Source organism: Euleptes europaea, chromosome 18 (genome assembly GCF_029931775.1).
Source record: "Euleptes europaea isolate rEulEur1 chromosome 18, rEulEur1.hap1, whole genome shotgun sequence".
NCBI lineage: Eukaryota > Metazoa > Chordata > Lepidosauria > Squamata > Sphaerodactylidae > Euleptes > Euleptes europaea.
The window spans coordinates 17,081,475-17,092,501 of record NC_079329.1 but is presented as its reverse complement, the minus strand read 5'-3'; positions in this window follow the sequence as shown (position 1 = coordinate 17,092,501).

Here is an 11,027-nt window from a genome sequence, read left to right as displayed (position 1 = left end):
GCCAGTCACAGTTCTCTCCAAACTCTCTCAGCCCCACCTACCTCAAAAGGTGCTTGGTTTTTTTTGTGGGGGGAGAAGGAAAGGCGATTGCAAGCCACTTTGAGACTCCTTACGGTAGAGAAAAGCAGGGTATAAACACCAACTCTTCGGAGGAACTAATGAGTGGAAGGAAGCTGATTTTCACGGTTTCGTCTGAGCTAGCTAGCTGGATTTCCCACCTGCAAAGGGTTTTTTTGGGGGGAGGGGAGATCTTATTTGTTCTTTTGGCTGAGTATCTGGAACCCGATCATGTGGCACCGTTTGACTTGCGCCCACTTGACAGCTTTTGTGGTATAAAAACCTCAAAACCTCCATCGTGCCTGCCCTCTTTTCCTTTCAGTTAGCTTGGTTGGAAAGTTTTTTTTTTAAAGGGTTTTCCTGGAATACAAACCACGGCTGCAAGAAAAACCTTGAAGAAGGCGCCCCCTCTGCTCCTTAGCTTACAGACTGAGGCTTGACACAATACTGGTCTGTATGGCTGTGTCTCTGTGTGGCCCAGCTTTTGATTTCTACAGCAAAAAGGGGCCGGCTCACCTGTAAGTCACACCCTTGGCAATGTTTGCATACATCCCGGCTGGTTTGCATAGCAATGAAGAAAAGGTACGTCCCGCTCGCAATCGGAACAGTTCAAGACTTGTGAAACAGAATAGTTTCCACTGCCGGGAGATTATTCCATACAGATGTGTTACAGGGCCATCCTGAGGACATGTTCCTGGGAGAAAGAATAGACCCGAGGAGGATTCTGAGCAGATGGGCTTAAGATTGTTCTCCATGTCTGTGGCAGCAAAACCAAACCATTTTTTTTGTAATTTCAGTGTATTATTTTGGGAACTGTGCCCACTTCTTTAGGTGGCATGGGTGGATCCTCACTTAGGTAGTCCTTTGACGTAGTTCATTTATTTCGATCTCTTCTCCATAAAAGGGCAGTCTAATGAGGATCCGGGAGGGAAGGCGGCATGGTATAGCCCGATCTCGTCAGATCTCAGTAGGGTCGGTACTTGGAAGGGAGACCACCAAGGAAGACTCTGCAGAGGAAGGTGATGGCAAATCCCCTCTGCTAAATCACTTGGCTTGAAAGCCCCCTTCTGGAGTCCCCATAAGTCAACTTGATGGAGTTTTACACCCATGAGGCCAATGCGGTGTAGTGGTTAAGAGAACTGGGTTTGATTCCCCACTCCTCCACATGAGTGGTGGTTACCTGGACGTTGGCAACCCTCATTCAGACCCTGAGCTCCTGTACTCCGCGCAAGCTCAGAGGTAATGTAGCGGTAAACAGGGGTTCGTGGGGGAAATAGAGACCCGAACCGTTATTTCAAGAAAACAGTTTATTCTGGCAGCTGCGACCCAGAGGCCCTAATGTGCAGAAATCTCTGAGTCCCGATCATACTGAGGAAGGGATATTTATCCAAATTGAAGATATGACAGCCATCAACATTCAGGGCATATCTGATTGTAATACAGACAGAGAGATTTTTTCTTTAATTTTTTTTGTGTGATATTGGTTCCTATCTGCTCTTATTTTCTACTGAGTTTCTCATTTGTTATTAATAGGACCATGTTGAGAATATGTTTGATTTAATCCCTTTCTTATACATTTTATTAATTTTATGTTGAGCATTAATTTGAGGACATCAGATAGAGTAAAAGTACATTAATTAAAATAGTAAAAGGATCAATCCCGTTAGCAATAGTTTTTACAATTCAATTTTAGACGGAAGAGGGTGAGGGGGAAGTCAATTTATGGTTAATTTTGAAATTTTAAGTGTTTTTTTTTTAGTATTGTTAGTACTGGACACTGCTTTATATGTTAACATGTTAATTAAGAAAATAAAAATATATTATTATATATAAAAAAAGCAATACAGACAGAGAGGCAGCAGTATAGTCGCAGTTTCACCCAGTTCTTGTCATGGTTCCCTGCAACCCTCCGTGACTCTTGCCCCAATTGCTAGCACACAGACCCACAGAGATACCCTGCCCAGCAACAAACTATTCCCTTGCTGTCCTAATACATTTCAATACATTTACAGCACTGGTTCCCAACCGGGGGTCCGTGGACCCCCAGGGGTCCGCGAGAACTAAATTAAGGTCCGCGAAACAAAGCTATAAACCCATAACAAATTAATATTTTCAATTAAAAGTTCTCTATTATAAAAATATATATTGAAATATTATTCTAAGTTTAATGTTTAACTAACAGTTCTGATTAAAGTTTATTTTCAAATTCTCTTAATTTTTGGTTCTTGTAGGTTATCCGGGCTGTGTAACCGTGGTCTTGGAATTTTCTTTCCTGACGTTTCGCCAGCCGCTGTGGCAGCCTGCCACAGCGGCTGGCGAAACGTCAGGAAAGAAAATCCCAAGACCACGGTCACACAGCCCGGATAACCTACAAGAACCAATGAACTCTGACCGTGAAAGCCTTCGACAATCTCTTAATTTTTATTTTGAACCTTGGGGTCCCTGCACCGAACCAAAAAAAAGCCCTAGTGGTCCCTGGTCAAAAAAAAAGGGTTGGGAACCACTGGTTTCCAGAAAGGAAAAGAGATGATTACAAATGGCAAACGCAGCGGAGCTCCCATAGTCAGGGGGAGTCTACCTTGGTGTCTCAGCACTCTCTCCGCTGCCCAGGCTGCTGAGCCTTGCCACTGGACCTCGAGCTCCCCTGTCGAGGGCGCTCAGGCCGGCCCCCCCTCCGTCCCTCCCCTCCCCTCCATCCCTCCTCCATCCCTCCCTCCCCTCCCCTCCATCCCTCCCCTGCTTGGGCGCTGCTGCCGCAGTCGCGCCTCCACGTGCCCTTGGCCGGGCTCCGGCGGGGACTGCAGCTGCAGGCGGCAGCGGCGTCGGGGGTCGGGATTTCTGCCCGGGGGGGGGGGCGGTCGGCGGCTCCAGGCTGAGCCAGCCGGGGAGGAGGGGGGAGAGGGAGAAGCAGCGCGGAGCCTGGAGGCGGCGGCGGCGGCGACCGGAGCCGGAGCGCAGGCGAGCCCGTCCCGTCCGGGCGTCCGCCTGCCCGCGCCATGGTGAGCTATCGTGGGGGCGAGGGGTGGGGGATCGCGCCCCCCGGGGGTTGCTGCGGGGGGGGGTAGACTGGAGAAGTATCCGGGCATGGGGAGGCAAAGATGAGAGAGAGATTCTTAACACACACACCCAGTCCTTGAAGGAGGAGCGGCTGCGATAGGGCATTGCAACGTGTTTTTTTTTTGGGGGGGGTGTACATAGGATAGGGCATTGGAACATTTTTTTTGGGGGGTGTACATAGGATAGGGCATTGGAACATTTTTTTGGGGGTGTACATAGGATAGGGCATTGGAACATTTTTTTTTGGGGGGTGTACATAGGATAGGGCATTGGAACATTTTTTTTTGGGGGGGTGTACATAGGATAGGGCATTGCAACGTTTTTTTGGGGGGTGTACATAGGATAGGGCATTGGAACATCTTTTTTGGGGGGTGTACATAGGATAGGGCATTGGAACCTTTTTTGTTGGGGGGTGTACATAGGATAGAGCATTGCAACGTTTTTTGGGGGGGTGTACATAGGATAGGGCATTGGAACATTTTTTGAGGGTGTACATAGGATAGGGCATTGGAACATTTTTTTGGGGGGTGTACATAGGATAGGGCATTGCAACGTTTTTTTGGGGGTGTACATAGGATAGGGCATTGCAACGTTTTTTTTGGGGGGTGTACATAGGATAGGGCATTGCAACGTTTTTTTTGGGGGGTGTACATAGGATAGGGCATTGCAACGTTTTTTTGGGGGGTGTACATTGGATAGGGCATTGCAAAATTTTTGGGGGGTGTACATAGGTGGCATGGGGGGTAGGAAGGGTTCGTGCTGGGCGCTGCTCCGGGCATCAGTCTGAGGACGGAGGGGAGTGCCTGTCGTGGGTGGCACTGTGGCCGATCGCCCACAGCCTCTCCATGGTTTCCCGGCACATAAATGCCACTCATGATCACTCTCGTTGAACATGGATTGCTTTTGATCAGAGAGGAGGGTGGTGCAATGGAAGAGACCCCCCCCCCTTGACCCCTGTCGTGGCACGTTGCATGGATGCAGTGGAGATTCCCACCGGCGTTTATAGGTTTTTTGTGGTTTTTTGGGGATGAATTAACACGGAAGAGGGGAGCATGGTTTGTGTACTCGCGTGTGGCTCTGTTCACAAGTGACACTTGAAAGCGTTTTGTGTCCGTCCCCCCCCCATTTCCGGCATCTGCAGTTTGAGCATCAGCGGCTAGAAACCCACATTGCTTCTCTTTTCTGGCCCTCTCCTTAACAACCTGAGCAAGTCATTCCAGACCAAAGAGGGAAAAAAGCACTGATAGCATCTGTGAAAGGAAATTGCCCTTAAATGCCAGGAGTCGCCTAGCTTGCCAGCTAGTTTCGCTTCGGTTGGATCTCCTGGAGATAAACCGATCTCATCTCTGCCGGCAATCTTGGCAGGGATCCGCCTGCAGACGGCCTTCCCCAGCACAAAGGGACAAGGGAACTTTTTTCTGGATGGGTTTTGGGTCCTGTGATCCAGGGTAAGGGGGTAACTGGGAGTGTAGCGCCTTAGAACAGTGGTTTCGGGCTCCTAAGCCAACGGAATTACAGGAAGGTTGAGTTGCGCGCATATTTTCTGCTCAGTGGGAAAAACAAATCTTTGGGGTACAACTGAATAATGTGGGGGCTGAACTGTACCCTCCAGAGCTGTGTGCATCTGAGGCTACTTCTGAGGTGGGCATTGGGAAGGGAATGTTTCAGAAAGGAGATGTGGCAGAGGAGAAACGGGCGTGCTTTACCCTTTTCTCTACTTGCCGGTCATCTGCTGCATTCCCCCCGCCAACAGAACCTTTGCTAAGGCAAACACACATTTGGGATCTTTCAGCAGGAGCTTTCTGTGGGGGCAATCGGCTGGGGAAAGAAGGCAAATGGAGAAAAGGTGAAACATTTCTTTCCTCTGCCACTTCTCTGTGGCTATCTTGCACTGGCTGAAGCCATCTTGCCCTAGAAGAAGCACGAGGACATGTAATATGGTGCATGGCCCTCGTGGGCTTAACAGAGGGGTCGGCGACTTTTATCATTCAAGAGCCAAACGACGGAGACCGAGACCCACAGAGAGCCAGTATAAGAAAGCCTGTCTGCCTGACTTGACAATAGACATCTGAATGTTATTGGTAATTGACCTGTTGAGTAATAATCCATGAAGCTTTTGCAAACTAAATGCTGAATGTTACGAGTCATTTATTAGGAAACGGCACATGTGAGATCTTACAGTAAGTAATGCATAAAACAGGAGCACCGCGCACAATTATTTTAGTGCACTGGCATACATCTGCACATAGTTGACTTTTAGACCGCTGGCAGCTGTTCTTCCTATCCTTTCCCTTTCTTTAAAGCATTTCTTCAAAATCCTTTGTGTGGGTGTAAAGTGCCGTCAAGTCGCAGCTGACTTATGGCGACCCCTTATGGGGTTTTCAAGGCAAGAGACTAACAGAGGTGGTTTGCCAGTGCCTTCCTCTGCACAGCAACCCTGCTATTCCTTGGAGGTCTCCCATCCAAATACTAACCAGGGCTGACCCTGCTTAGCTTCCGAGATCTGAGAAGATCAGGCTATACCATACTGCCTTCCCTCCCACAAACCCTTTAGCCCCATAATCCCCCCCCCCCGTTATTTTAGCATCCCACCTTCTCCTTCTGTGTACTTGACCTTAAAGAGCCACATTTGGCTCTGGAGCCCTAGCATGCAGACCCCTGGCCTAGCAGTTCTCTCTGCCCTTCCTGTCAGGGGAGGCAGACCCCTGAGGACCACCATAGCAGTAGAAGAAGAGATGATTTTTATATCACGCTTTTCTCTCCTGTAAGGAGTCTCAAAGCTGCTTACAATTGCCTTCCCTTCCCCTCCTCAGCAGGCACCTTTTGAGGTAGGTGGGGCCGAGAGAGTTTGGAGAGAACTGTGACTGGCCCAAGGTTACCCAGCAGGCTGCATGTGGAGGGGTGGGGAATCGAACCCTGTTCTCCAGATTAGAGTCCACCGCTCTTAACCACTACCCCATGCTGGCTCCTGCCAGCGGTTCCTGCCATTTGGGCGCTACTTTTGGAGGGAGCCGCAGGTCCGCAGGCCCGTGGACACCTTGAGTCAGCACTTAATTTCAAATCCAAAAGACGCCTGGGCTTAACCTTGCTTGGATGTCACACTCTCTCTGGAAGCCTCCGCTCTGTCCCTAATCCCGGAAATGTGGGGGCTGGAATTAGATGCAGTGATTTAGCCGAAATGGAAAGGCCGTGCTTTGGGAGAGTCTGGTACATAGCCTTTCACCTTTCTTCCCCCTCCATGCAAACCATTCCCCCATACCTGATGGCATGCAGAACCAGAAGTGTGAACCAGAAGTATACAGATATATTTAGCAGCCATTCTAGGTTATCAAGGTTGCTTTCTAAAACTGGGTGAGCCAGAAGGGTAAATCCATTAATACAAAAGCAAGATTTTTTTTAAAAAATGAAAAGTTTATTTTAAGGGTATAAGAAAGTAGCAATCTCCAGGACTCAAAAGGGCAATTTGGCAAAAAAAAAAAAAAAAAAAAAAAAAGGGGGGGGGGGCAATTTGGCAAAAAATTGCAGTGCATATCAAATGAGAAGGCACTGTTCCTTGGAATACAATAAACCTTTAAAAGGTACGTGCTTTGTAATGTACAAAATTCGAATAGGTAACTATTTACAGAATAGCTGTTAAACTTCCATGAATTTATTATTAAGATATCTGTTGATCGCTTCTCTCTTTGTATTAGGCCCAGATTTTCTTTCTTTCTTTCTTTCTTTCTTTCTTTCTTTCTTTCTTTCTTTCTTTCTTTCTTTCTTTCTTTCTTTCTTTCTTTCTTTCTTTCTTTCTTTCTTTCTTTCTTTCTTTCTTTCTTTCTAAAATATTTTTCAAACATGTGAATAATCATGTAATACATTGTCAGATGGTTTTAAATCACCTTTCGTATGAACACGCTGTTGGAAAGAGCAGATGCTTTTTTACACCTAGGGTTGCCATCTGTCTGGAGAAAAATGCCCCGTCCTTTTAATAGGGGCTTAATGGGATGTTATTTACCTGCATGCCATATAAAACTTCAACTGCCCATTTCCACACATTATGCATCTGTTAAAGGGACAGGACATTTTTCTCCAAATTTGTTGACAACCCTATACATGCTCCATAAATAAGGGCAACAATTGCAATTAATTTGCTTACATTTTTAATACTCCTTGTCCAAAACCATAATCCAATTTCCAGTCCTTACACAACAGAATAAGGAAATAGTCTGGAACCACCTCAATGATTTGCTGAGTTAGATTTATCTAACAGCATAGGGATTAGAAGATAAATTCTCCTTAGCCATACATGAAACTGTTTTCTGAAACTTCCTAAAACTCCCCATAACAATTGCTGCTGAATTATGTACTTGCATTGAGCTGAGTTTACACTGTCTGATTCTCAGTACTAGGTGCTGTGGAGAATAGCCGACCCCTTTAGAGACAGAATATTGGACTAAGTGCCCTTTGTCTGACCTAGGCAACACCATTGGTATGTATGGCTTCCCTTGTATGAAGGGGTGTACCTGAATGTCACTAACAGGGCAGTCCTACAGAGTTAATCCTAGGATTGCCACTCTGGTTTAGGAAATTCGCGGAAATTTGGGGTGGTGCTTGGGAAACCCAAAGATTAGGGGAGGAATGGAGATCCATAGGGACTTGATGCCATAGAGTCTGCCGTTTCCTCTCGGGGAACTGATCTCCGTACTCTGGGGATCAGTTGTCATTCCAGAACTCCAGGGTCCACCTGGAGGTTGGCGAGCTTACAATGACCTTATACCGAAGTAACTCTGCATTAGTGTCTCCTCGCTTGAGAAACAGTGGCAATTTACAGTGTGGGCTGAAAATCTTCACATGTTGAATAATCCTAGAAGAGTCTCAGTGGACTTGTCTCCAGAGCCAGCTTGGGGTAGGATGGTCTCTCCCCTGGTGCCAGGTTGCCAGGGACCATCGTGCATTGAGGACTCAACCCAAAACAGGGCATAATCTCGGTCAGGTTATAGGAAGGACCTGTGGAACGAAAGCTTAAGTAGCTGAGGGACAAACCGCCATCCTAAGCAGAGTCACATCTGTTTAAGCCCACTGACTTAGGGGGTTACCGCCCTTTGTATTCCCAGCGATGTATTAAGAGTTTGAAAATGTTGTAAAAAACATCGCTTTAAAAGGGTTTTTGGATACCACGGCTTATAAATGGTTGAAAGACGTCTTCACAGCTAAAGGGGCCAAACAAAGTGCGAACAGTATCTTTTATAACGTTTTCAAAACTCTTAATACATCGCTGGGAATACAAGTGTGGTAACCCCATTAGAAAGAAGTAACTGGACAGCAGGAACGAGCCGAGATGGCGATGGAGTAACAACCTCTGTCCGAACGTCTCCTGAGGCTTTGTCTGTTTACTCCGTTTCTTAATATTTTGTTCTCCTTTTATTTAAATTGGTTTAGAGACTTAGAGTGAAATTGCATTGAAGCTGCCCAGAAGAGAGACTGTGGGAGTTTTTTTATTTTATTTTGAGATAAGATATGCTTGCTAAACTCTTACAACTCGGCAACTGAGAGGGGTTGATATCTCTGAGAAATAAGGAACTGTGGTTAGGAACCAGGATGAGAACTGTTGCCGACCTTCAGGTGGTGGCTGGAGATCTCCTGCTGTTACAGCTGATCTCCAGGCGACCCAGATCAGTTCCCCTGGAGAAAACGGCCGCTTTGGAAGGTGGACTCTATGGCATGATACCCCACTGAAGTCCCTCCCCCTCCCCAAACTTGCCCTCCTCAGGCTCAGCCCCCAAAATCTCCAGGTGTTTCCCCACCCCAAGTGGGCAACCGTAAGGATGTCCCTTCTTTAAATGTTGCCTCTGTCCACTCCCACTCACCAGACGGCATTCTTGGTCAACCTTTGAACATCTCAACTACAATACTGGCCTACCTTATAGGGGTTGTTTTAAGGATGACAAGTAATGTAAGTGAGCAACTAAATGCACTACATAAATACTTGCTGTTAATAATACTTGTTGTTGTTCATATGTATAGTGTGTCTTTTTCTTCAGTACCCCCAGTTGCCCCTAAACACACTGGTAATTTCAGATGCCAAAAACTCAGTCTTAAGTCCTGGTGCCTCTTCCATGTTCAGTATCTCTGTATGTTCTGAAGGCGCCAGTGATTGTGAGGACCAATCTGGGCGTGTGGCAGTTATTCCAGAGTAAGTCATCTGTAACAACAGAATAAGAGCCCCGTGGCGCAGAGTGGTAAGCTGCAGTACTACAGTCCAAGCTCTGCTCAAGACCTGAGTTCGATCCCGATGGAAGTCGGTTTCAGGTAGCCGGCTCGAGGTCGACTCAGCCTGCCATCCTGCCGAGGTCGGTCAAATGAGGACCCAGCTTGCTGGGGGTAAAGGGAGGATGACTGGGGAAGGCACTGGCAAACCACCCCGTAAACAAAAGTCTGCCTAGGAAACATCGGGATGTGACGTCACCCCATGGGTCAGGAATGACCCGGTGCTTGCACAGGGGACCTTTACCTTTAACAACAGAATGAGCCAAATGATTAAAGGTGTTGAACACACAAGGCTAGAGTAGAAAAGAGCAAGAGTCCAGTAGCCCCTTAAAGACTAACAAAAATATTTTCTGGCAGGGTATGAGCTTTCGTGAGCCACAGCTCACTTCTTCAGATACGAAGGTATCTGAAGAAGTGAGCTGTGGCTCACGAAAGCGCATACCCTGCCAGAAAATATTTTTGTTAGTCTTTAAGGTGCTACTAAGTCTTTAAGGTGCTACTAAGACAGACTAACATGGCTACCCACTGTGAATTATACACAAGGCGAGAGTGACCCAGATCAGTTCCACTGTTACCTTTTATCAGACGAGCCACATTTATCAGGCAGAAAGGATTTCTGCATAACTCAAAAGCTCGCTACCTGGCGGTTTTAGGATCCAGAAAGTCCGTTTAAACTTGCTTGTATGGATTTTTTAGAGAATTGCTTTTTTTTGCTTTCCTTTCTCGGGGTGTCTCTCGAGGCGTGAAGAACAGAGCAGTCGAGGTTGTGGCTGACGCCTTGGAGAGAGAAAGACAGAGAGAGAGAAAGAGAAAGATACCACCGGCTCTATTCCCAAAGGAGGGCGGCCGTCTGTGTTTCTGCAACCGCTGTTCTCACTGGAACAGTCTGCCTCGCACGCTCTCCAAGCGGCTGAGCCAAGAAGGGGCCTCCCTGCTCTTTCCTTCCAGGGTCTGCGTGGGAAGGGGGGTTGCCTCTTCCTGCTGGAGACAGAAAACTTTCCCTTGCAAAGGCTGGCTCCGGGTCTCTGCTTTCCTGCCGCAGTGCCAGAAAGTGGCAACAGTGGTGGTACGGGAAAGGGGGAAATGAAGAACCTACATACCATCCGCCATAATATAAAAAGGCGGTTAAGAGTGCAGTGGTTGAGAGCGGCGGTTTGGAGTGGTGGTCTCTAATCTGGAGTGGAGTGGAGTCTCTAATCTGATTCCCCACTCCTCCACATGAGCGGTGGAGGCTAGTCTGGTGAACCGGGTTGGTTTCCCCACTCCTCCACATGAGCGGTGGACGCTAATGTGGTGAACCGGGTTGGTTTCCTCACTCCTGCACACGATGCCAGCATGGTGACCTTGGACTAGTCACAGCTCTCTTAGGGCTCTCTCAGCCCCACCTACCTCACAGGGGGTCTATTGTGGGTAGGGGAAGGGAAGGTGATTGTAAACTGGTTTGGTTGTCCTTTAAGTGGTAGAGAAAGTCAGCATATGAAAACCACCACCACCACCACCACCACCACCTCCTCCTCTCCTCCTCCTCCTCCTCCTCCTCCTCCTCCTCCTCCTCCTCCTCCTCCTTCTTCTTCTTCTTCTTCTTCTTCTTCTTCTTCTTCTTCTTCTTCTTCTTCGCCAAGCAACCAGGTAGTAGTCAGTTGACGCATGCAAAACGTCCCGGG